Source organism: Loxodonta africana, chromosome 19 (assembly GCF_030014295.1).
Source record: "Loxodonta africana isolate mLoxAfr1 chromosome 19, mLoxAfr1.hap2, whole genome shotgun sequence".
In the NCBI taxonomy this organism is placed as follows: Eukaryota; Metazoa; Chordata; class Mammalia; order Proboscidea; family Elephantidae; genus Loxodonta; species Loxodonta africana.
In genome coordinates, this window is record NC_087360.1 from 15254717 (window position 1) to 15279902 (window position 25186).

The following is a 25186-nucleotide window of genomic DNA, read 5'->3' on the forward strand; positions in this document are numbered from 1 at the left end:
TAACCAAAAGGTCAGCAGTTTGAATCCACAAGGCACTCCTTGGGAACTCTACGGGGCAGTTCTACTCTGTCCTATAAGGTCGCTGTGAGTTGGAATCAACTCAATGGCAACAGGATTATACACATGTCCGATCCCTAAAGCCCATTATACTCCAGGTTTTGTTTTTTTTTTTAATTCCTCATTTGGTTTCATCCCCAAAAGGGAGAAGGAGCCCTGGTGACGCAATGGTTAAGTGCTTGGCTACTAACTGAAAAGTTGGTGGTTCAAACCCACCAGCTGCTCCTTGGAAGAAAAGACCTGGCGATCTGCCTCCATAAAAATTACTGCCTAGAAAACCCTATGGGGCATTCTACTCTGTCCTATAGGGTCACTACAAGTTGGAATCGACTTGATGGCACACAACAACAACAACCAAAGAGGAAGCAGGTGACTTACTTGAGATGAGATGGGACAGAAGCAAGACCAACATCCTGATTGTCAACTTTAGTGGGTTGAATAGGTCCTCCAAAATTCATGCCCGCCTGGAACCTCAGAATGTGGCTTTATTTGGAAATAGGGTCTTTGGAGATGTAATTAGTTCAGAATCTCAAGATAAAATCATACTGGATTTAGGCCGTAAGTCCAACGACCAGTGTCCTTACAAAAAGCAAAGAGACAGAGAGAAGATGGGAAGATGGTGGCAGAGATTGGAGTCATGTGTTTATAGGCCAAGGAACACCAAGGATTGCTGGCAACCACCAGAAGCTAGGACAGGGACATGAAAGGATTCTCCCCTAGGGCCTTCAGAGGGAGCATGGTCCTGGTGCCACCTTGATTTGGGACTTCTACCCTCTAGAACTGTAAGAGAATAAATATCTGTTGTTTTAAGCCACCCAGTTTGTGATCATTCATTATGGCGGCCCGGGAAACTAACACGCCAGTCTTCCTCACTTTGCATCTGATGCATTTATTCATTCAATAAACTCTAGGTGCCTGTGTGCCAGACACTCATTGGACATGCAATGAGGAGCTCCATCGTTAGTCTTAATGAAGAACTCAGATATCTGTCTACTTGTTACACAAATAAATGGCCAGTCACACATCATGATAAACGCTATGACAGCAAAGAACAGGGCACTATTCTTCACAAGGTGGACTGACCTAGTTAAGGTAGTGGAGTGAGGAAAAGTTTCTCAAAGAAAGTGACACCTGAGCCTAGACCTGCGATCTAAGCAATGAATAGGAATTAGCTAAGAGGGGGCAGGGTACAGAGAGAAGACGCATGCAGACTGAGGGAACAGCATGAACAAAGTCCCTGGGGTGGGGGTGGGGAAGGAAAATGACATGAGATGAAGCTAGAAAGAAAAGATATGTGATAAAAAGAAAAGATATGTGATACAGGGGACATATACAGGGATTGACTAGAGAATCTCTTTAGGACCTACTGTACCTAAACCAAACCAAACCCATTGCCCTAGAGTCGATTCCAACTCATAGTTGATTCCAACTCATAGTGACCCTATAGGATGGAGTAGAGCTGCCCCACAGGGTTTCCAAGGCTATAAATCTTACGGAAGCAGACTGCCACATCTTTCTCTTGCGGAACAGCTGGCGGGTTCAAACTGCTGACCTTTTAGTTAGCAGCTGAGTGCTTAACCACTGCACCACCAGGGCTCCTTGGACCTACAATAAGACTCGAAATTAGTAGGGGTTAGTTTAAGCTTTGGCATCCTGGTGGTGCAGTGATTAAAGTGCTTGGATGCTAACCAAAAGGTCAGCGGTTCAAACCCACCAGCTGCTCTGAGGGAGAAAGATGTGGCAGTCTGCTTCCATAAAGATTTACAGCCTTGGAAACCTTATGGAGCAGTTCTAACCTGTCCTATAGGGTCGCTGTGAGTTGAAATCAACTTGACAGCAGCGGATTGGTTTGGGTTAGTTTAAGTTTTGACAGAAATAAGAGGTTAACAGGCTTAATCCCATTTCCCAATTCTGGGAAAATTTCTCTGAAGGAAATAAATCATAAAAAACAAGGAGTTACATGCACCAAGGTGCTCAGAGAAGTGTTATCTTTAACACCCAAGCTCTGGAAATAACAGAAATATCCAACTAACAGAGGAAGAGTTACAGAATCGTGGCATCAACACAGTGCTGTTGAATATAGTTCCCACAGCCACATCCTGGTATCACCATCTAAGTGGAGAAAGGTGAGATAGCTCTTAGAAGAGATCTAACACTGGTCCCCATAAGATGGAAGACGTATTGGTCTAGATGAGTGATGCCCAAAAGAACTTTCTGTGATAACGGAAATGTTCCGTATCTGCATTGTACAATACGGCAGTCACATATGGCTACTGAGCACTTGAAGTGTGGTAAGGAACTAGATTTTTAATTTTATTTAATTATCTTTAATTTAAAAATTGCCATTTTGGGCTACAACAACAACCCATTGCCGTCAATTCTAACTCATAGCGACTCTATAGGACAGAGTAGAACTGCCCCATAGGGTTTCCAAAGAGCACCTGGTGGATTCAAACTGAGAACCTTAGCAGCTGAGCTCTTAACCGCTGCACCACCAGGGCTCCCCATTTGTGGCTAATGGCTACCATATTGAACAGTGCAGGTCTAGGTCTTTCCATACATCGGAGATCACTGGATGATCTATATCCAAGCAGCTTGAGGGGACACAGAAATAGTGAGCCTGGGGAGCAAACAGGGATATGCTCCACCCCATCCTAGGTCTCTGACCCCTATGAGAGCATGGAAGAACCCAGTGTTCCACGGCTCCAGGAGGAAGAACATGGAAGTTAATGGATGGACACGGGCTATGTGTAGGTGCTCACCAGAGAAGGGGCCAAAGGTGGTATCACTGGTGAGACCAAGGGGACAAGGCTTCTACTTTAAGGAGGGTGGTCCTCAGTGACACAGGAGGTTGCCAGGATGGACATGAAGACTGGCCAAGCATAACTATGCTCATCATTTACACAGAAACCACCCACATCAGAAGAATCAGATGAAACCAAGGCATCACCAGGGAAGCCCAGTCTGGACTCAGCTTTACCAACCAAAATGACCAAAACCTAGGCAACGTTTTGTTCTGTTATAAATAAGGTTGCCATGAGTCAGAACCAACTTGACAGCACCTAGAAACAACAACCCTTCTTTCCAAGCCATTTTTCTCTTCAGAAGTAACCACTGTTAACAGTTCAGTATGTATGTACCACCAAACCTTTTTCTCTGCCTTTACAAATGACCTATGTATATATAAAATCGCACAGTTTTTTCTGCAAAAAAAAACAGAACAAAGTGACCAAAATGACAATGAATCTACCCAAGTTGTCATTAAGGATGGGAAGGGAGACATTTTACATAGCTCAGCTAAAGGTATGACAGGAAAATAAACGTCAATCAACCTATTATAACTGCTTCTAAGCATTATAGGCTTACCTAAGTTATTTAATTATAAGCTTCACGATAACCATACGAGGCAGATACTATCATTCCTGTTTTACAGAGGAAGAAACTGAGGCTCAAAAAGGTTAGGTGAATAATCCACAATCCCATAGTAAGATGGCAAAGTTGAAATTTAAACCCAGGCCTTTCTCACTCTAAAGTTCTCTTTAATGTTGCCAGGTCATTTGATAATGATACAATCATTGCATAAAAACTAAAGCTCAAAGGAAAAAAGAATGCATGTAAAAATTGGTGGAATTCAAATAAAATCTGTACCTGAGTTAACAGTATTATATGAATGTCAGTTGCTTGGTTTTGACAAGGTATTAGGGTTATGTAAGATACTATCACTGAGGGAAGCTAGGTGACACAGGGACTTCTGTACTACAATTTTTTGTGAGTCTTAAATCATTTCATGACAAAAATTTATTTTTAAGAAAAAGCTACAATGGATCTAAGATATAGCAATTGGTCCCATCCCACTTGGAGCAAAGGAGAATGAAGAAAACCAAAGACACAAGGAAAATAGTAACCCAAAGGACTAAAGGACCACATGAACTGAAAAAGACTCCACCAGCCTGAGACCAGAAGAACTAGATGGTGCCTGGCTACCACCAATGACCGCCCTGACAGGGAATACGACAGAGAGGCCCAGGCTGAGCAGGAGAAAAATGTAGAGCAGAACTCAAATTCACATAAAAAGATAATACTTAATGGTATGACAGAGACTGGAGGAGCCCCCAAAACTATGGCTCCTGGATACACTGTTTACCCAGAACTGAAACTATTCCCAAAGCCCACTCTTCAGACAAAGATTAGACAGGACCATAAAACAAAAAATAATACACTTAAGGGATGTGCTTCTTAGTTCAATCAGATACAGGAGACCAAATGGGCAGCTCCTGTCCAAAAGCAGGATGTAAAGGCAAGAACTGGTCAAATGGACACAGGGAACTTGGGGTGGAAAGAGGGAACGTGCTGTCACATTGTGGGGACTGTAACTAATGTCACAAAATATGTGTATAAATTTTTGTATGAGAAATTAACTTGAGCTGTAAACTTCTACCTAAAGCACAATCAAAAAGTCAATTAATTAAATTTTTTTAAAAAGCTACAATGGGTTTTTTTAGGTTGCATAAAATATTTATTGTGTATTTCTAACATTGAAGTACTTGGCCTATGTTTTTAGTGAGGAAAACATTCAAACATACCAAGAAAATCTTAAATTTCAATTATATAAAGAATTTTAGACTCAAGCTGTCTTTAAAGTATGCTCTTACTATTTCTTTCAATTTACTCTGTAAAATACAGTATTTTGAGGGGATAAGATTTTTTTCTTAATGTATATCTTTTGAACTACACCTGGAGGTAAGTAGCAACCCTTCTCAGATATGAGTGGATCGGTATAGGTACTGCTCTACCATTTGCAAACACAAAACTGAACTTCTCCTAAACAGCGACACTATGAGCCATACCAGTTGTCATCGAGTCAGCTTTGACTCACAGCAAACTCATGTGCGTCAGAGTAAAACTGTGCTCAATAGGGTTTTCAATGGTTGATTTTTCAGCAGGAGATTGCCAGGCCTTTCTTCAAAGGCACCTCTGGGTAGAGTTGAACCTCCAACCTTTTGGTTAGCAGCCAAGCACATTAACTGTTTGCACCACCCAGAGATTCCATATAACCTTTCTATTTAGTCCTAAAGACACACAAGACTTTAGGTGGCTTTGCTAAAGCTCATAACTACGCAGCAAGCATCATCTCTCTGGATTATCAGCACAAACCTATGCTCTCCCACAGGCAGTGCTGGGCTGCTGAGTGCATATGACACACATCACACAGGTGAGGGTTTGAAATGCCAGGACATAACCAGCAACTTCGGCCCAGATGCACAAGAACATGCCAAGAATAAATGGAAAGAATCGACAAAGACAAGGAAAAGCTTCAGTCCCTTATGGGGATGGTTGTTTGTGAGTGTTCTGTCCTAGCTTGATGAGTCACTCATTAGGAAAGAAGAAGCATGACCTTTTTCTACTGATTCCAGGATGACCTGGGGGCAGTGGCAAGGGTTTCATAAAGTCAACAGAGGCAAAAGCAAAAAGAGGAACAAGGCTCCCCATCAATCTGTTTAGATAGGATGTTTTTAAAGTGTTGACGGAAAAATAAACAAAAAACTGGCTAACAAGAGCGGAGATGCTAAGTCTTGTCATCTAATGCCTTTGACCCCTGGATTAATCAATTTTCACCAAAACAAAAACAGAAGACAGCAAGGGAGGTGAGGTAGATTGCAAAGGGGCATAAGACATAAAAGAAGAGGAAGCAAAAATAACCTAGTTTTGCTCTCCCAGGTACCGTCATCCAAAACCCAATGAGAAAAGGGAAACTGAGAAGGGAAAAAACAAAAAAGATGAATGAGGAAGAAAGAGGCCCAGGGGGCTGTAGTCATCAAGACAGTGTGGTACCAGCGTAAGAACAGACAAGTATGTCAGTGAAGCAGGAGAGCTCTGAAGTCGACCCATGCATACATACTCAATTTATATTAACAAAGATGTTAGGTAATTCCATGGGGAATGGGTGGTCTTTTCAACAAATGGTGCTAGAACAACCGGATATGCACATGGAAAATAACGAATTTTGACCCTTACCTCACACCATACACAAAAGTTAATGTGAGATGTATAATAAATCTATCAGAGTAGCTAAAACTATAAAGGTTCTAGAAGAAAGCAGGAGGATATCTTGGTGATCTTGGAATAAGCAAAGATTTCTTAGGACACAAAAAACACTAGCCATAGGAAAAAAAAAAAAGAATAAATTAGACTTCATTAAAACAGGAAACCTCGACTTTTCAAAAGACAGCCATAAGAAAAAATTATATAAAAAAAGCTACAGAATGAGAGAAAATATTAATACATGTATCTGGCAAAGGACTTATGTTCATAATATATAAAATAGTCCTAAGGCACAATAATAAAAATATAAACAATCCAGTTAAAAAACAGACACAGGACATGAAGACATATTTCACATAAAGAGATATACAAATGGTAAGTCCATGAAAAGATGTTCAACATCTTTAGTACCTGCTGTTGTTCTTGTCGGGTACTGTTGTGTTAATTCCAACTCATAGTAACTCTATAGAACAGAGTAAAACTGCCCCCATAGGGTCTCCTTGGCTGTAATCATTATGGAAGCAGATCTCTAGGTCTTTCTCCCACAAAGCTGCTGGATGGATTCTGGATGGATTTGAACCATCAACCTTTCAATTAGCAGCCAAGTGCTTGATCATTTGCACTACCAGGACACCTTCCTTTAGTCATCAAAAACCAAAAAGCAAACCCCTTGCCGTACAGTTGATTCCAACTCACAGCAACCCTATAGGACAGAGTAGAGCTGCCCCATAGGGTTTCCGAGGAGCGCCTAGTGGATTCAAACTGCCCACATTTGGTTAGCAGCCAAAGGCTTAACCACTGCACCTCCAGGCTCCCCTTTAGTCATTAGGGAAATGCAAATTAAAACCACAAAGAGATACTGCTTCATACTTATTAGAATGAATAAAATTAAAAAGCCTGACAATACCAAGTGTTGACAAGGATGTGGAGCAGGGTTTTTCAACCTCAACATTGTTGAGATTTTGAGTAATTCTTTGATGGAGTGGGGGGCAAAGTGGGGGCTGTCCTGTGGATTCTAAGATGTTGAACAGCATTTTTAGCCTCTATGCACTAGTTATGACAACCAAAAATATCTCCAGATACTGCCAAATGTCCTCTGGGAGCAAAATTGCCTGCTCTTCCTCCCCCCACCACCTACCCCAGTTGAGAACTACCGATGTAGGGGAATTGGAACTCTCCTACTTGCTGGTGGGACTGTAAAATGTATAACCACTTTGGAAGACAGTGTGGCAGTTTCCTATAAAGCTAAGCATATATATACACTCTGACCCGGAAATTCCACTCCTAGGTATTTACCCAAGAAAAATGAAAACATATGTCCATTAAAAAAAAAAAAAAAAAACTTCTTCAAGAATGTTCATAAGCAGATCGATTCATAGTAGCCCCAAACTGGAGACATTCCAAATACTCTTCAATGTGAGAATGGCTAAATAAACTGCGCTGTATTTATAAAATTAAATACCACTTACTAATACAAAAGAATGAACCATTGGTACACACAACATGGATGAATCTTAAAAACGTCATGCTGAGTGAAAGAAGCCAGATACGAAAGACTACGTAATGCGAGATTCCATTAATAAGATATTCTGGCAGAGGCGAAACTAAGTTATGTGATAAAAATCCCAAGAGTGGTTGGCTTCAGAGTGGGGAGAGATGATTGGAAAAAGAACGTGCTAGGGCAGATGAGAAATGTTATATCTTGATTGGGTTTGTGGATGCTTAGAAATATACATTTATCAAAACTCATTGATCTAAGCCTCTGCTAAACCTCCTAGGGAAAATGAGGTGAAGCTAGGAAGAAAAAAAAAAAACTCACGCTATATACTTAAAATCTGTTTTTCATTGAGGATAAATTATACCTTAGGTTTTCAAACTGTAAAATAAAGAAGCTAAATAGAAGAGAAAGGAAAACTGGGAAGTGGGATGCCCTTTCACCATGTAAGGGGCGGATCAAGATAAAAGACAGAGCAGACAAAGGCCAGAGGAGGAAAGAGTTGATGAGGAACATGCCAGCAACTTTATCTGCACCTCTGGCAAGTTTTAGCATCTTGCTACACCTGTGCTCGCCATGGTTAAGTAAACTCACAAATTCTTCACGGAGGCCCAGTTTCCAGAGCTGTTCACAGCAAAGTGGCCCAGGCAGACATCCCAGCTGTTGTCCGTAATAACCTGGAATGGAACATTAACTTCTGGGGGCCCCTCTGGCTCCCAGAGAGCCCCTAGGCTCCCCACACTTCAGGAATATTCTTGAAAACCTAAATGGACGATTGAGAAAAACTCAGCACATGGTGCCGGGTGAGGAGCCAGTGAGTTCCCTGAGCGCCTGAAAGGCACGGAGCGTGGATGACAGCTCTGCAGACCTCAGCACCCAGAGTGCACCGCGCTCTCATTTCACATGGCGCTGGGGACTTGGGCTGAATGAGTAGCAAAGTAGGAGCTGCGGGCCAAACTCTTCTATGCTGCCTCTTTGTCATTAGTTGCTACTGAGTCGGCTCCGACTCATGCATGGCAACTCCAAGTACAACAGAACAAAATGTTGCCCGGTCCTGAGCCATCTTCTCAATCAATCGTTGATATAATCAACCAGTATGTATCTTGAGTGCCTTCCAACCTAGAAAGGTGATCTTCCGGTACCCTATCGGACGATATTCTGTTGTGATCTATAAGGTTTTCACTGGCTGATTTTCAGAAGTGGATCGCCAGGCCTTTCTTTCCTAGTCCGCCTTAGAAACTTCACTGAAGTCTGTTCAGCATCACAGCAACATACAAGCTTACACTGACAGACGGGTGGTGTGTGTGCATGCGGTGCGTTGGCCGGGAATCGAACCTAGGCCTTCTGCATGTAAAGCGAGAATTCTCCCACTGAATACCATTGCCCTCGTACACAGCATAACAGAAGTGTAGGCAGAGGCAGAAAGGAGGCAGTATTGTGTCGGGGGGCCACAGGCAATGGTGTGAACCTGAGTCTTGCTATCGTTGTTGTTGTTAGTTGCGGGCAAGTGGATTCTCAATCCTGGCGACCCCATGTGAGCAGAGTAGAACTGTACCTCCATATGGTTTTCAAGCCTGTGACCAGGCCTGTGTTCTGAAGTGCCTCTGGATGGGTTTGAACCTCCAACCTTTCGGTTAGTTGTCCAGTGCTTAACCATTTGCATCACCCAGGGACTCCTCACTATCTATACCTGTTAGAATATGGACAACGTCCGCCTAACTTCCCTGCGCGGCTGAGCTGCGGTAGAAAAAGCTCTCTGGAGACTGTTTAACTCGCAGGTCCTCACAGACCTTCTACGAAACAAAGGTCTTAAGAAAACAAATCTGTACCTTCCCTGGGCAAAGGACCCATTTCTTAGATAGTCCTCCCTGTCTTCACTGAAAATAAGATGACTGGCGTCTCAATACCTTGGAAAGTGAAATCAAAGCCAGTGCCAGACCGGAGGCCCTATGCGATCCCAGATGCCTCCAACCCCGACTGAGAGATTAAGAGCCGGATGGATAAGGAGGTAACTGCTAAACCTGTGCATGACTCGGCCGATGGACACAGAAACGCCACCCACTCATGTACAAATCATGATCCCGAAACTTGGCTGGGGCTGGAAGGGACGAGTCGGCGACTGCTTCCGGAAAATCATTAAGCACCAGTCTAGAAAATTAACCTCACCTGCTCTCCTTGTAGTTTCCGGGAGCCCAGCCATGGTGGAAGGGGGCCCAGCTGGAGGCCTAGAGACTTGTTAATATTTTTTTTCCTTCTCTATTAATTTGAGTTAATAAATACCTCCAACTTAAGGGGAGAAGGAGGAGGAGGCGGAAGCCTCCTTGCTAGTGACCAGACAGCCCCTGGCCAGGTTCATTTTAAATTACAGAGTCCGGGCAGGGCCTGCCAGGGAGCTGTAGTCCAGGAGGCCATCAGAGGTGACGCATGCTGGGGAGTGGGCAGCCCTGGGGGAATGAGGGCTCCCTTCTCTGACGTCAGCACCAGGAGCAGATGGCAGTGCTACCCGTTGACTTCCGCTCAGCTGTGGCACCAGAGCTACACTCTCCCATGTCCTGGAAGACACACTACACACCTGAAAGAATTAATTAATGGAATATAGGAAGAAAAGGGCTCAGCACAACTGGACTGAGTCCTCAAGGCCAAAATGTGCCATGGCTAAAAAAGTTCCCCGCTGACTATACATAGGATAAACTCCAAATGCCCCAACAGCTCCTCCTCAGTCCTTTCTCGACCCTGGCCGTACCATACCCCCCCGCCACAAATACATATGCACGCATACACACGGACATGCACACTCACATTCAACTACTTTCAATTCTCAGACCAGCCGCAGCCCCCAGGCCTTTGCATGTGCTGTTCCCCTGCCTGGACACTTCTCCCTCTCTGTTCACCTGGCTAACTCCTAGTCACTCTTCAGGGCTTATCTTAGATCAGGGGTTGGCAAACCACAACCCAAGGGCCAAATTCAGCCTACCACCTATCTTTGTGCATAAAGTTTTATTGGAACACAGCCACACCCATTCATTTATGTATTGTCTATGGCTACATTCACATTACAATAACAGAGCTGAGTAGTTGTGACAGAGGCCACATGACCACGGAGCCTAACATATTTACTACATGTCTGTAAGAGGAAAAGGGCGATAATCCCTATCTTAGATGATAGTTCCTCCAGGAAGCTGTCCCAGGATCCCTACAATGTTTTATGTGATCTTCACCTGGACTTCCTCAAGCCTAGTCTTCCTTTCCCTACGCCAGCCCTTTCCCCACTGAGTTAAAACTGATGTAACTCTATTATAACTCTCTCCTGTGGACCCTGAGCTCCTTAAGAGAAGGGCTGACGATCTGCAATACTAGTCCCAGGCCCCCTCCCACAGACCATGACACATAATAAACAAAAAAACCAGTTGCCATCCATTCCAACTCATGGCAACCCAAAGTGTTATGGAGCACAATTGCTCCACAGGGTTTCCTTGGCTATGATCTTTATGGATGCAGCTCACCAGGCCCTTCTTCCATGGAGCCACTGGATGAGTTGGAACTGCCAACCTCTAGGTTAGCAGCTGATTGCAAACCGCTTGTGGCACATAACAGGCACCGAACAATATGTTTGCTGACTGAGAGAATGAACAAGGAAGGAATGAATACTCACTCATTTTAATGCAGAGCTGGAGAGCCAGATAATGTCTAAGTAGAGTTCAGCTCTACCACCCGTCTGTCAGTTTGTTGTATTATGGAGGCTTGTATAATTGCTGTGATGCTAGAAGCTATGCCACTAATATTTCAAACATGAGCAGGTCCACCTGCGGTGGAAAGACTTCAATGGAGCTTCCAAATAGGCTAGAAAGAAAGGCCTAGAGATCTACTTCCAAAAATTAGCCAATGAAAACCCTACAGATCACAACAGAATATTGTCCGATGTCATGCTGGAAGATGAGCCCCATAGGTTGAAGGCTCTCAAAACACACAGTGACTACAACAATGAACTCAAGCACACCAATGATCATGAAGATGGCGCAGGACCAGGCAACATCTCGTTCTGTTGTACATGGTGTTGCCATGAGTGAGAGCCAACTCTACAACAATTAACCGCAACAGTAGAGTTTGACTAACTCAGGCTTTCGAAGACTTTGTCAAGAGAACGCACAGCAACACTGTTTCTCTGCAATGAACAGAGGGAAGGCCCAAGCTTGACCCCATCCAATAAACAGGGAACCCCCGCCCCGCCCCCCTCCACCAATGTTGCCTGGGGAACTGATCCCAGACCAAACTCAAAGGGGATAAGAGGAAAGTTTCACTAACAATTGGGGCCCAGGGTCCTCCAAGCCTATTCCAAGTTAAGACCCACCTTCCAAATTCTACTATTGCTTCCAAAATATACCCCATGGCTCCTGTTATGGATTGAATCGTGTATCCCCAAAAAGATGCATTGAAGTCCTAACCCCTCTGCCTGCAAAGAAGACCTTGTTTGGGAAATATGGTCTTACTTTGGAGATGTTATCAGTTTAAGTTCATGATGTCATACTGGAGCAGGGTGGATCCAAATCCTATATGACTGGTGTTTTATAAAAGGAGAGAGAGACAGGAAAACACAGACACACAGAGGGGAAGACAGATGCCATGTGACTCCATCATCATATAGCATCTAGAAGCAGCAAAGGAGCTCCAAGGATTGCCGGAAGCCACCAGAAACTACGCCCCAAAAGGAACTGACGCAGCCAAGACCCCGATTTGAACTTCTAGCCTCCAGAAGTGTGAGAAAATTTATTTCTGTTCTTTAAAGCCTCCCACCTTGTGGTATTTTGTTATGGCAGCCCAGCAGACTAAGGTATTGACTTATCCTTCTTTTCTGCTCAACTATAAACTCCTGGAAAACAGGGGTTGTGTCTGTTTTGCTCACCAGGGGTCCCTTCTAGGACTCAACACCACATAAAGGCACTCTGAAAATGTATGACGCACGAATGAATGAAGGAATGAATAAAACCCAATAACCATATCCTTCCATCTGGCATACAGTAGTATAGAATGTTACGTGGGGCCTGATTACACTCGGGGATGAATCCAATGTTGGCTCCTGACCCAGTAGGGACCACAGAGGTATCCTTCTTGAGGATGGTCAAGGCTGTCACATGGCTACCTTGTGTCTGGCATGCTGAGGGTACACACTTGGCTTTGAATTGCTGCCCCATCATGGCCTCCAGTTTCTGGATGGCTCTCTGGGGTCTCAGCTATCCTCCAACCTCACTGCCAACCTCTGCCTTGGCTTTTGAAGGCCTCGCTTACTGCCTGCCTCAGTGTGACTGCTCCCTCCCAGGCTGGTATCACTCCCCAACCTGGCCCAATTATCTTAAATCAAAGTGCTGGGCAGCTGCCCTCTATGACTCAAGTTGCCATGTGGGAGCCAAAACAATGTGGCTAAGTTGACCCTGGAAGGAATTTTTATGTCTCTCCATTTATCTTACAAAAAGCTTTATTTCAAATTCTATCAAAAAGGTCAAATATCAAGACAGAGAACAGTGCCTCTTCTTTTTCTACCCTCTAGAGTGAATTGATTTGGGGCATTTAACTTGGCAACCAAGTGGCATGCCCTCCCAGAAGGCTGGCGCCTGCCAGTGGCACGAGAGAGAGAGAAGAGAAGCAAAAACTCAACACAATTACCACGAAAAAAGATTAAAAAGGAGCCATAAATTCTACTCAATAAATAAAGTCCCTCGGAAAACCCACCATTTGCCTGTACAAAAAAAGGACTTTTATTCCTAGACACCTCAATCCTGAAGCTCATTCTAACGTTTTTCCTTGTACCATGTTAATAATAATAAGTATAATTATACATTCCAGACACCAATGCCCAGCACAATAATCATTCCAGTTGTGATTAAGCAGCCCTTGGTTTGTCTAAACAGCCAGGCCTGTAGGCTGACACTTGTGGATGATTTAGGGAAAGGAAGTCTGTAAGATAATCACAGCACCATTAAACCACAGAGTGCCTTGTAATAGTAGCTAAGAAAAACATTCGATAGCTTTAGGATGACACCACTCTCCCAGCTTTTTCTTATCTCTGTTTTTGATATTCTGAGTCACTCATATCCCCATTGACAGGAGAATCATTTGCTCCAATCAGCAGAATTAAGGGCTCTGGGTCGGGGTGGAAATCAGATTAATCTAACATGCCAGATTTCATCGATTGATAGTGACTTTGCCAGAGTGTTATGTTGAGAAGGATTCTGAAGTCATACTGGTATCCATTAAGAATGTCTTCCTGTAGAACTTGATGGGGAATAGCCAGCCTTACACATGCCAGATATGCCAACACTATCTTTGGTCATTTGACCATAGTGGAATCGGGTCAAAATGGGTACTGAAATGTCTACCCATTCTTTGTGCCCAACTCAAATACATCCTTCAAGTTCTCATCAAAATATCATCAGTGTCATGGCTTTACTTCACCTTTCCTTGGCACTGTTCCCTTATGTCCAGGAAAAATTAAATACTCCCTATCTGTTAATAATATAAAGTTGTCAAATATGTAAACTCTACATCTTCCTCTACTCTAGCACTTTTTATCTACCACTTGTCTGTCAGTTTGTCATACCGTGGTGGCTTGTATGTTGCTGTGATACTGGAAGCTATGCCACCAGTATTTCAAATACCAGCAAGGGTCACCCATGGTGGACAGGTTTCAACAGAGCTCTCAGGCTAAGAAAGACTGGAAAGAAGGACTTGGTGACCTGCTCCTGAAAAAACTGACTCGTGAAAACCTTACGGATAGCAGTGGAACATTGTCTGATATAGTGCCAGAAGATGAGCCCCTCAGGTTGGAAGGCACTCAAAATATGACTGGGGAAGAGCTGCCTCCTCAAACTAGAGTCGACCTTAATGACATGGATGGAGTCAAGCTTTCAGGGCCTTCATGTGCTGAGGTGGCATGACTCAAAATGAGAAGAAATAGCTGCAAACATCCATTAGTAATTGGAACATGGAATGTACGAAGTATGAATCAAGGAAAAATGGAAGTTGTCAAAAATGAAATGGATGTGTAAAGATCAATATCCTAGGCATTAATGAGATAAAATGGACTGGTATTGGCCATTTGGAATCAATCAGACGTTCTATTATGCCACGAATGACAAACTGAAGAGGAATGGCATCACATTCATCATCAAAAAAAAAAAATTTTTTTTTCAAGATTTAGCCTGAAGTACAAGTCTGTCAGTGATAGAATAATATCCACATACCTACAAGGAACTCCAGTTAATACAACTATTCAAATTTAGTCACCAACCACTAATGCCAAAATAAAGAAACTGAAGATTTTTACCAAATTCTCCAGTCTAAAATTGATCAAATATGCAACCAAGATACATTGATAATTACTGGTGATTGGAATGTGAAAGTTGGAAACAGAAAAGAGGGCTAGGTAGCTGGATAATACGGCCTTGGTGATAGGAATGATACCGGGGATCGGGTGGTAGAATTTTACAAGACCAATGACTTCTTCATTGAAAATACCTTTTCTCAACAACAGAAATGGCAACTGTACATGTGGACCTCATCAAATGGAACACACAGGAATTAAACTGACTACATCTGTGGAAAGAGACAACGGAGATACTCCATATCATATCATCAGTCAGAACATGGCCAGGGGTTGACTGCTGAACAGATCATCAATTGCTCATGTGGAAATTCAAGTTGAAGCTGAAGAAAATTAAAACAAATCCATGAAAACCAAAGTATGACCTTGAATATATCCCACCTGAATTTAGAGACCATCTCAAGAATAGATTTAATGCACTGAACACAAATGACCAAAGACCAGACGCGCTGTGGGATGACATCAAGGACATCATACACAAAGACAGCAAAGGGTCTTGAAAAAGAAAGAAAAGACCAAAATGGATGTCAGAAGAAACTCTGAAACTTGCTCTTGAACGTAGAGTACCTAAAGCAAAAGGAAGAAATGATGAAGTAAAAGAGCTTAACAGAAGATCTCAAAGGGTGGCTCAAGAAGACAAAAAAAAAAAAAAAGTATTATAATGAAATGTGCAAAGACCTGGAGTTAGAAAACCAAAAGGGAAGAATGTGCTCAGCATTTCTCAAGCTGAAAGAATTGAGCAAAAAAATCAAGCATCAAGTTGCAATATTGAAGGAAAAAAACTGAATGACACAGGAAGGATCAAAAGAAGATGGAAGGAATACACAGTTACTGTACCAAAAAGAATTGGCCAATGATTAATCATTTCAGGAGGTAGCATATGATCAAGAACCGATGGTACTGAAGGAAGACGTCCAAGCTGCACTGAAGGCATTGGCAAAAAACAAGGCTTCATGAATTGACAGAATACCAACTGAAATGTTTCAACAAACAGATGTGACACTGGAAGCACTCACTCATCTGTGCCAAGAAGTTTGGAAGACAGCTACCTGGCCAACTAACTGGAAGAGACACATATTCGTGCCTATTTCAAAGAAAGATGATCCAGCGGAATGTTGAAATTATCGAACAATGTCATTAATATCACATGCAAGTAGAATTTTGCTGAAGATCATTCAAAAATGGTTGTAGCAGTACATCGGCAGGGAGCTGCCACAAATTCAAGCTAGATTCAGAAGATGACGTCAAACGAGGTGTATCATTGCTGACATCAGATAGATCCTGGATGAATGCAGGGAATACTAGAAAGATGTCTACCTGTGTTTTATTGACAAAGGCACTCAACCACGTGGATCATAACAAATTATGGATAATATTGAAAAGAATGGAATTCCAGAACACCAACCTGCATACACCAAGAGTCAGTAACTCAAACAAAACAGGGGATACTGCGTGATTTAAAATCAGGAAAAGTGTGTGTCAGGGCTGTATCCTTTCACCATACTTATTCAATGTATATGCTGAGCAAAAACCCAAGAAGCTGGACTATAAGAAGGCGGAGTCATCAGGATTGGAGGAAGACTCATTAACAGCCTGTAATATGCAGATGTCACCACCTTGCTTGATGAAAGCAAAGAGGACTTAAAGCACTTGCTGATGAAGATCAAAGACTACATCCTTCAGTATGGATTACACCTTAACATAAAGAAAACAAAAATCCTCACAACTGGACCAATAAGCAACATCATGATAAACAGAAAAAATACTGAGGTTGTCAAGGATTTCATTTTACTTCGATCCACAATCAATGCCCACGGAAGCGACAGTAAAGAAATCAAACAATGTATTGCATTTGACAAATCTGCTGCAAGAGACATCTCGAAAGTGTTTTTTTAAAAAAAAACCAAAGACGTCACTTCAAGGACTAAGAGGCGCCTGAACAAAGCCATGGTGTTTTCAATCACCTCATATGCACGCAAAAGCTGGGCAATGAACAAGGAAGACCAAAGGAAAATTGATGCCTCTGAATCATGGTGTTGGCGAATAATATTGAATACAGCACGGACTGCCAGAAGAAAGAAAAAATCTGTCTTGGAAGAAGTACAGCCAGAATGCTCCTTAGAAGAGATGAGAGTGAGACTTTGTCTCACTTACTTTGGACATGTAATCAGCAGGGACCAGTCCCTGGAGAAGGACATCATACTTGGTAAAGTAGAGCAGCTGCGAAAAAGTGGAAGGCCCTCATGAGATAGACTGACAGAGTGGCTGCAACGATGGGCTCAAACATAGCAATGACTGTGAGGATGGCACAGGACAGGGCAATGTTATGTTCTGTTGTACACAGGGTCGCTATGAGTCATAAGCGACTCAACGGCACCTAACAACAACAACAGCACTTTTGATACTGATGAGGGTAATTCCCCTCACTTTTGTCTCCTCCTCTAGACAGGAACCTATACATCCTTCTCTGTATCCTCCATGCTTATCCCAGGGCCTCAGCCATGGCAGGGGCCCAGCAAATATTTGTTAAATTTATGTTCCATTTGAACAAGTCCCATCCCATCCCAGTTTCACCCTTGTTGTCTTTATGACAATAATTGTTGTTGTAATAATTTGCACAGTGATCGTACGTGAGTGCCAGTGAGTTTAAGTATTTGCACATAGTTAGATTTCTGAAATAGATAAAAAGAAGACCTCTCCTGAAATCTTAATTACCTAATGAATCTGTCGGGCAAAGCTTATTCTGATACAAAGGACAAATGATATAGCCTAGTCCACACACAAGATACGAATCAATTGGAACTAAGAGCATGAGATTGAGTGTTGACAAAAGTACGAGGGAGGTGACTTATGCAGTCTGGTTCTCTTGGCTCACAAGGCCAGTGAGAGTTTTCATACACGGCCCCAGATGGACAAAAGGGAAACACGATCACATATAAAACACTACAGAGGTCTTAAAGCAGAAACACACACAAATGAACATTCTAGATGTGCTTTGTGGAAAAACAGACGAATTTCTAAAAGGTCAATTATAATAAGGTCATAAACAAAACTTTCCTATTTATGCAGGACTAACAAAGGCACCACCAGCCATCTGTCAGTTTGCTGTACTGTGGTGGCTTGAGTGTTGCTGTGATACTGGAAGCTATGTCACTGGTATTTCAAATACCACCACGGTGGACAGGTTTCAGCAGAGCTTCCAGACTACGACAGGCTACCAAGAAAGGCCTGGCCGTCTAATTCCGAAAAGTAGCAGTAAGTGAAAACCTTAAGGATCTCAACAGAACACTGTCTGATATCACACTGAAAGACAAGCCCCCTAGGTTGGCGAGCACTACACAGTGGATTCAACAACAGACTCCAACATACCAACGATCCCGAAGATGGCAAAGGACTGGGCAATGTTTTGTTCTGTTGTACACGGGATTGCCAGGAGTTGGAGCTGACTCAATGGCAACTAATAACAACAACAAAGGCAAGTCACATTAGTAAAGGTGTACAGTGTAATTCCAATTCTGAAAAGCAGGCATGAGATATATTAAATATACCTATACACACATGGTATGTATGTGTCTTAGTTATCTAGCGCCGCTATAACAAAAATACCACAAGTGGATGGCTTTAACAAACAATTTATTTTATCACAGTTTAGGAGGCTAGAAATTCAAATTCAGGGTGCCAGCTCTAGGGGAAGGACTTCTCTTTCTATCAGCTCTGGAGGAAGGTCCTTATCTCTTCCACTTGTTTCCTGGTTCCTTGGAGATTTCCATGTGGCTTAGCATCAATCTTCCCCCATCTCTGCTGTTTCCACTTGCTTGTTCAAACTCTTATATCTCAAAAGAGATTAATTTAAGACACATCCTAAAATAATCCTGCCTCATTAACAAAGACAACCCATTCCCAAATGGCATTATGACCATAGGCATCACACACACACCACACCCATTGCCTTGGAGTCAATTCTAACTCATAGCGACCCTATAGGACAGAGTAGAACTGCCCCATAGGGTTTCCAAGGAGTGGCTGGTGGATTTGAACTGCTGACCTTTTGGTTAGCAGCTGAGTTCTTAACCACTGCACCACCAGGGTTCCTCCACAGACATGGAGGCTAGGATTTACAACACATATTTTTGAGGGAAACAATTCAAACCATAACAGTATATATGGAAGGATTCATACCAAGCTATTAATAGTAATTACTAGTAATTTTCTTTGGGGGGAGGAAAGGGGAATTTTATCTTTTATTGCTTCTACTTTAATATTGCTTATTAGAAACAGATTCGGTGAGAATTATTTCTGTAATTAAAACAAAATTGTAATTGAAAATTACGTTTAAAAAAATTTGCCAAAAAAAAAAAAAAGATTTATAAAGGAATTCCTTTTTAATACTGAGCTTCTCCCAGGCATCTAAAATGTGGTTCAGTTTACAGAAATCCAGTTTATACATTTTCAGGTCATCTGACAAGAAAGAACAAGTCATTTGTATTGTGGACAGATAAATGGGGAACTCAAAAAGACATACAAATCATTGCACAGATAAGAATTATTAGGTTTTTTCCCAGCACCATGGCTGTGAGATCCTTGGACGGAAGGTCGAGATGACCAGAGTCCCTGAAATGGCTCACTCTTCATTTTCCAAATGGCTGACTGAAAAGAATTATCCACAGGGGTGTGTCCATACAGCCAGAGGATGACAAAGATGTAAAAGAACATTGGGGAAACTCTCGCTAACTTCCATGTTGACGTCTGACTGCACCACTCCCTGTATCTATCCTAGCACTAGGTCTATGCCAGTGCTTCTCAACCTTTTTATCATTATGACGCTTAAAGGAAACTTGTAGGTTTTTTTTTTTTTTTCCTAATTGCCACCTCTCACCCAATGAATTTCAACACAACACACATACTATATATCTGTTTCTGTAACGTGGCCTTTTGGAAGGCCACAAGCTATAGTAATAGCCAAGATTCTTTTTGATCCTCAAGAACCAATTTTTGCCCCATGGGATGATCCCCCTCTATCCCCCATTGAGAATAAATGCTTGATGTGTATATACGGGTACAGAAAACAAGTAAATTGGTATATTCTTCCCACTTCCCTCATCATGTTTTCTGTATTGTCTCAGTTTCCACAGCAAGTATGGCTTTTACCAGGGGGAAGAGAACAGAGCAGCTTTCGTTTTCCGTGTGTGTGCACGTGTGTGGGGACATGTATTTTAATAATGCCAGATAAGTAAAACCAAACTTTTAATAAACTCAAATGCAGAAAGAAAGAATAACTGGAGAGAAGGAAGAGATGAAGAGAGGGAGGCAAGGAGGGAGGGGGAGGGAGGGAGGAGGGGGAGGGAGGGAGGAGGGGGAGGGAGGGAGGGAGGAGGGGGAGGGAGGGAGGGAGGAGGGGGGAGGGAGGGAGGAGGGGGGAGGGAGGGAGGAGGGGGGAGGGAGGGAGGGAGGGAGGGAGGGAGGGAGGGAGGGAGGGAGGGAGGAAGGAAGGAAGGAAGGAAGGAAGGAAGGAAGGAAGGAAGGAAGGAAGGAAGGAAGGAAGGAAGGAAGGGGAAAGGAAAAGAAAGATCTTTGAGAATGAACACAAGCAGAAGAAATGGATTTGATTAGAACCAATCACAGAAGTTCTGATATATTCCAAAATACCTACAGGGCAAGGCTCCAAGTGGTGCTGAGAGACACCCTACAGCTAATATTCTCGTTTTTTCAGCATGCTCTTTTTAAAAAGGCCCATGAGGTCATATGAGGAGAGAACTGAAACCCAAACAGACCATCTGATACATCTGTCCTGGGTTTGTCTGAGAGAGCCAAGGATGAAAGGTCTAAAACATAGCCTTCCTCCAACCCAAGAGCCACCAAGGTCTTGTGTGCTTGAAAACTCCAGGAATCAATGGTTTTGAAAGAGTCGGAGGGTATTCAGAACAACCTGTGACTTCCGAGACTCCGCCTTCACCCCAGAAAGAGGAAATAAAGGCAGGGTTAAGACTGTCAAGCTGCAGAAGAGGATCGTGCCCAGGAAGTCACAGCTTTAATGAGAGAAAAAACCAGACTGCTGAAGCCAGGGTGAGCTGTGTGGTTTGGCAGGGCCTTTGGCTGCATTCCGTAGGATAGCGGTTGGCTTCTCAACCCTTCTCACCTACTGCCGGATGGGGCTCATTCTAGAATCAAAGCTGGCAAGAATGGAAAGAACACTCAGAGTAAGAAAAAATAATGTGTGTGTGTGCGCGAGTGTGTGTAGCTCAGCAGTTCGAATCCGCCAGGCGCTCCTTGGAAACTCTATGGGGCAGTTCTACTCTGTCCTATAGGGTCCCTATGAGTCGGAATCGGCTCGACAGCAGTTGGTTTTTTGTTTGGGTGGGTGTGTGTGTGTGTGTGTGTGTGTGTGTGAAATGAGTTTCACAAAACAACACTAACCCCCTCACTACATGCAATGAGTTCTGGTACACTCTAGACCCAGGATAGTCCATTTCATTATTTTAAATGCTGATCACAGCCCATTAAAATGACGCTGCCATCCCACTAATGGGTCATGACTACAGATTAAAAACCCATGAAGTATTCCAACCCCTTTGGTTCACACCCCAAGATGCACCTTACAATCAGTGCCTTAGATTCACCCACATTCGGGAAGGAAAGCTCACAAAACGCTGGCTGATCTGTGAAAACTGCCCTCCTGGGCAGGTGTCCCTGAGACCCCCTGAGGGGTGGCTCTGAGCACAATGACCAGTCAGGTGCATGTCCCAAAGGATCCCAGGACCCTCATCAACACTCACAGAACGCGCAGCTAGGCCTCTTAAGACCATTCCATCAATGGGGACAACCTCCCCTCCCAGCACTATGTCACAGGAGAAGAGTGGCACGTGGGTTCTTTATTGCCCGACGCAGGAGGGAGCAAGATGTCGGCAAGAGGGGTAGGCTCCCTGAGCCGCTCAGCATACCTGCCCCCTGTACACTGTCCCCTCTCTCTTCTACTCACCCCTCCCTCAGGGTGTTTCAGCACAGCAGCCACTTTTGCCCTGAGATTGCTGGGTGACAGCTCCCGGGAGCCAAAAATCAAGATGGACAGGACGTGCTGCCTGCACTGGGGAGCAGAGGGGGGATGGACGGAGGGCAGGGACAAAAGGCAGGCTGCAGCAGGGCAGAAGAGCCACCTGTCCCCAGGCCCACACACCAGGTTCAGGTGTCCTTAACTCAGTGGCACTGACAACTCTACACATGACAGGAACCTGATAGATTCCTGAGGTGAAAGGTGAGTGGGCGTACCTAGGGGACAGGGCATCTGGGGATCCCTGAGAGCCCTGGCAATGTTACGGGAGGCCAGGGTGAAGGCAGGGTCCAACGATGGCCTCCGTATTTTATTTCTCCTAAAAGAAGCTGTACCAGCCCTGCCTCCCTGCAGCTCCTGTCCAGGATGCCCTGCGGAGTCTCTGGGCTGGTCTTAGGGCTCAGAGGGGAGACAGAGACCCAAGGGGCCTCCGAGCTGGGGTCTGGGCTTCTCCCACACAAAACCAGTTGCCATCAAGTCAGTTCTGACTCATGTAGACCCCACGCGTGTCAGAGTTGAGCTGTGCTCCATAGGGTGTTCAATGGCTGATTTTTTGGGAAGCAGATTGCCAGGACTTTCTTCTGAGGCACCTGCAAGTGGACTCAAACTGCCAACTTTTTGGATAGCGGCTGAGCAGAGTAAGCATTTACACCACCCATGGGCTCTTTTTCCCACACAACGGGCCTCAAATTTAGACTTTTTACAGTATCTCCTAACTGATGATATATATAGGCAGTCCCTGGATTACGAAGGAATTCCGCTCCTAAATCTGTCTTTAAGTGGAACATGTATGTAAATCAGAACAGTTAGGTAGAGTTCATATCTAACCTCAGTGAGTCAAATATCTGCCTTAGTATATAGTATATAGCAAACCTTTCTAGAAGCCCGGGTGGCATAGTGGTTAAAGCACTTGACTGCTAACCAAAAGTTCGACAGTTCAAACCCACCAGCCGCTCCACAGGAGAAAGATGTGGCGGTCTGTTTCCATAAAGATACAGCCTTGGAAACCCTGTGGGGCAGTGCTACTCTGTCCGATAGGGTCGCTATATGTTGGAATCAACTGCACAGCAGTGGGTTTGGTTTTTGGTTTGGTACCTTTCTATGCACAAAAACCACTAAAGAAACGCTTCCAGGTACATTAAAACATCCTTAACATAGTAATACAACAATAATAATAACGTTTTGATGTGCATCACAAAGTAGCGCCTGTTTGCTATTATGAACCATTGTGCTTAACTCGAATTTTTTAAATAATAGGCTTTACGGGGTTGGTTGGTAGCTACAGGTCGTACTTAAGTTGGATGTTTATAACCTGGAGACTGTGTGCAATTGTTTTATTTTATATGCCTTAAAAGCTATTTTATTTTTAATTAAAAAACTATTTTTAACATCAGTTTTGTTAGATGTTGTGATGAAATGAGTTCCTGTATGTGGTTCTCTGCCTCGGTTCTTTGGAAAAACATCTTGAGAGTTTTTTCCCCCAAACGCTGAGGCACTACCTTTGCCCTAGCTTTCCACCCTAGAGGGTTTGTTACTTTTGTCCAGGTTGATTGACATTTCCAGGGTAAGCTATAAACAATTTGGTTTGACACTTTTTGTCTGGTCCTGGGCTGCAGCCTGCCCTGTGATTGGTGTGCACCTTGCAGGAATTGGTCAATAGACAAAATGAGGTGAGTTGTAGCCCAGACATACCTACTATGCAAATGAAGTACCTGTGGCCTACCAAGAGGTGAATGGTCAGTTCGTGGCCCTCGTGGGAGTGCCATACCTTGAAATTTCCAGAGTTGTGTATTTAAGCAGCCCACCTCACAAAGGTTTTTGGTGAGACAGAAACAAGAAGAAAACCAGCAGGAAGAAGTAGAAGAAAGAAAGCAGAAAGAAGTAGAGAGAGAGGAGGCAAGGAACCTCCTAAAAGAGCTGCAGTACTGATCAAGGGCTGTAAAACAGAAAAGAGCAAGGAGCCTGAAAGGGGCCCAGTGGCAGAGCCAGTGGTGACAGGCCCAGAAGGCGCCTCGTGGCAGAGCCAGCAGGGTCAGACAGCAGGGCCAAGAGGAGCCTGTCCTCAGCGGGCTAAGGGGAGTTGAGAGAGCTGTCTTGCACTAAAAAGGGAGACCGCCTGCATGCCTCCTAATCCTGATCCTGAGCGGTGGCCTGTTGACCCTGATTCTGTGTTGTACCCTGTTCCTTAATCAACCATTTAACTGTAAGAATGATCTGTGAGTTCTGTATGGCCACTGCAATGGATTAGTGAACGCAGAAGTAGAGAGTGCAATGTGCAGGATGGGTGGTGTTAGAACTGGTAAAAAGGTTAGGGACCAGCCTTGGGCTGATCTTGATTCTCTTTATGCTCCCTGAAGTTACATAGGTTCTGATGCTACTACTGGCCCCGTTACTTCCTCCGTTTTACACACGTAAATATTTAAAACATGCTACCAATCTTTGGTAAGCCTATTTAGCATTTCTTTCATTTTTAATATACCAAAAATCACAAAAACATGCAAGGGGCCCAGGCCACGCTCAGTCTGGAAGGGGCCCTGCAGAGAGCTGCCCATCTTACCCACTAGCCACCACTGTGGTCATGGATACCATGTCACCCTCTCCCTGGCAACAAGCCCTCCCAAGCCAGAGCCACGCACACATGCACCCATTTTTATGGCCTTCTCCAGGGCCTGCCAGCTCACGCTTAATCTCCTATGTGGCATCCTCTGCTCTGATTGCCCATGCCTCCTCTCCCTGAACTACACCCCCCATCAAGCCTGGACATGTCTCTTAGTTCTAACTGGGGAGCACATTCCGGGCACAGGGTAGGTCTAGGCCTGCAAGGCCCAGCACAATAGCCACTCACCGCATGGAAACGTGGCTGGTCCAAATTAAGGTGTGCTGTAAACACAAAGCACACACACTGGATTTCAAAGATTTGATGTGAAAAAAAGAATGAAGTAGATCTCAGTAGCAATATGTTAAGGAGCCCTGGTGACTCAACTGTTAAGCACTTGGCTGCTAACTAAAATTTGGTGGTTCGAAATCACCAACCAGCTCCGTGGGAGAAAACACCTGGCAATCTGCATTTATAAAGATTACAGCCTTGGAAACCCTACAGTTCTGTCATATAGGGTCGCTATGAGTCGGAATAGACTCCATGGGACCCAGCAACAACAACAGTAATATTTTA

General features: G+C 43.8%; 1 protein-coding gene across 1 annotated transcript in view; it reads right to left on the reverse strand.

Annotated features, from left to right (window-relative positions):
* Positions 1 to 25186, reverse strand: part of KSR2 (kinase suppressor of ras 2) — a 407276-nt gene that overhangs the window by 217587 nt on the left and 164503 nt on the right. The window lies entirely within an intron of this gene.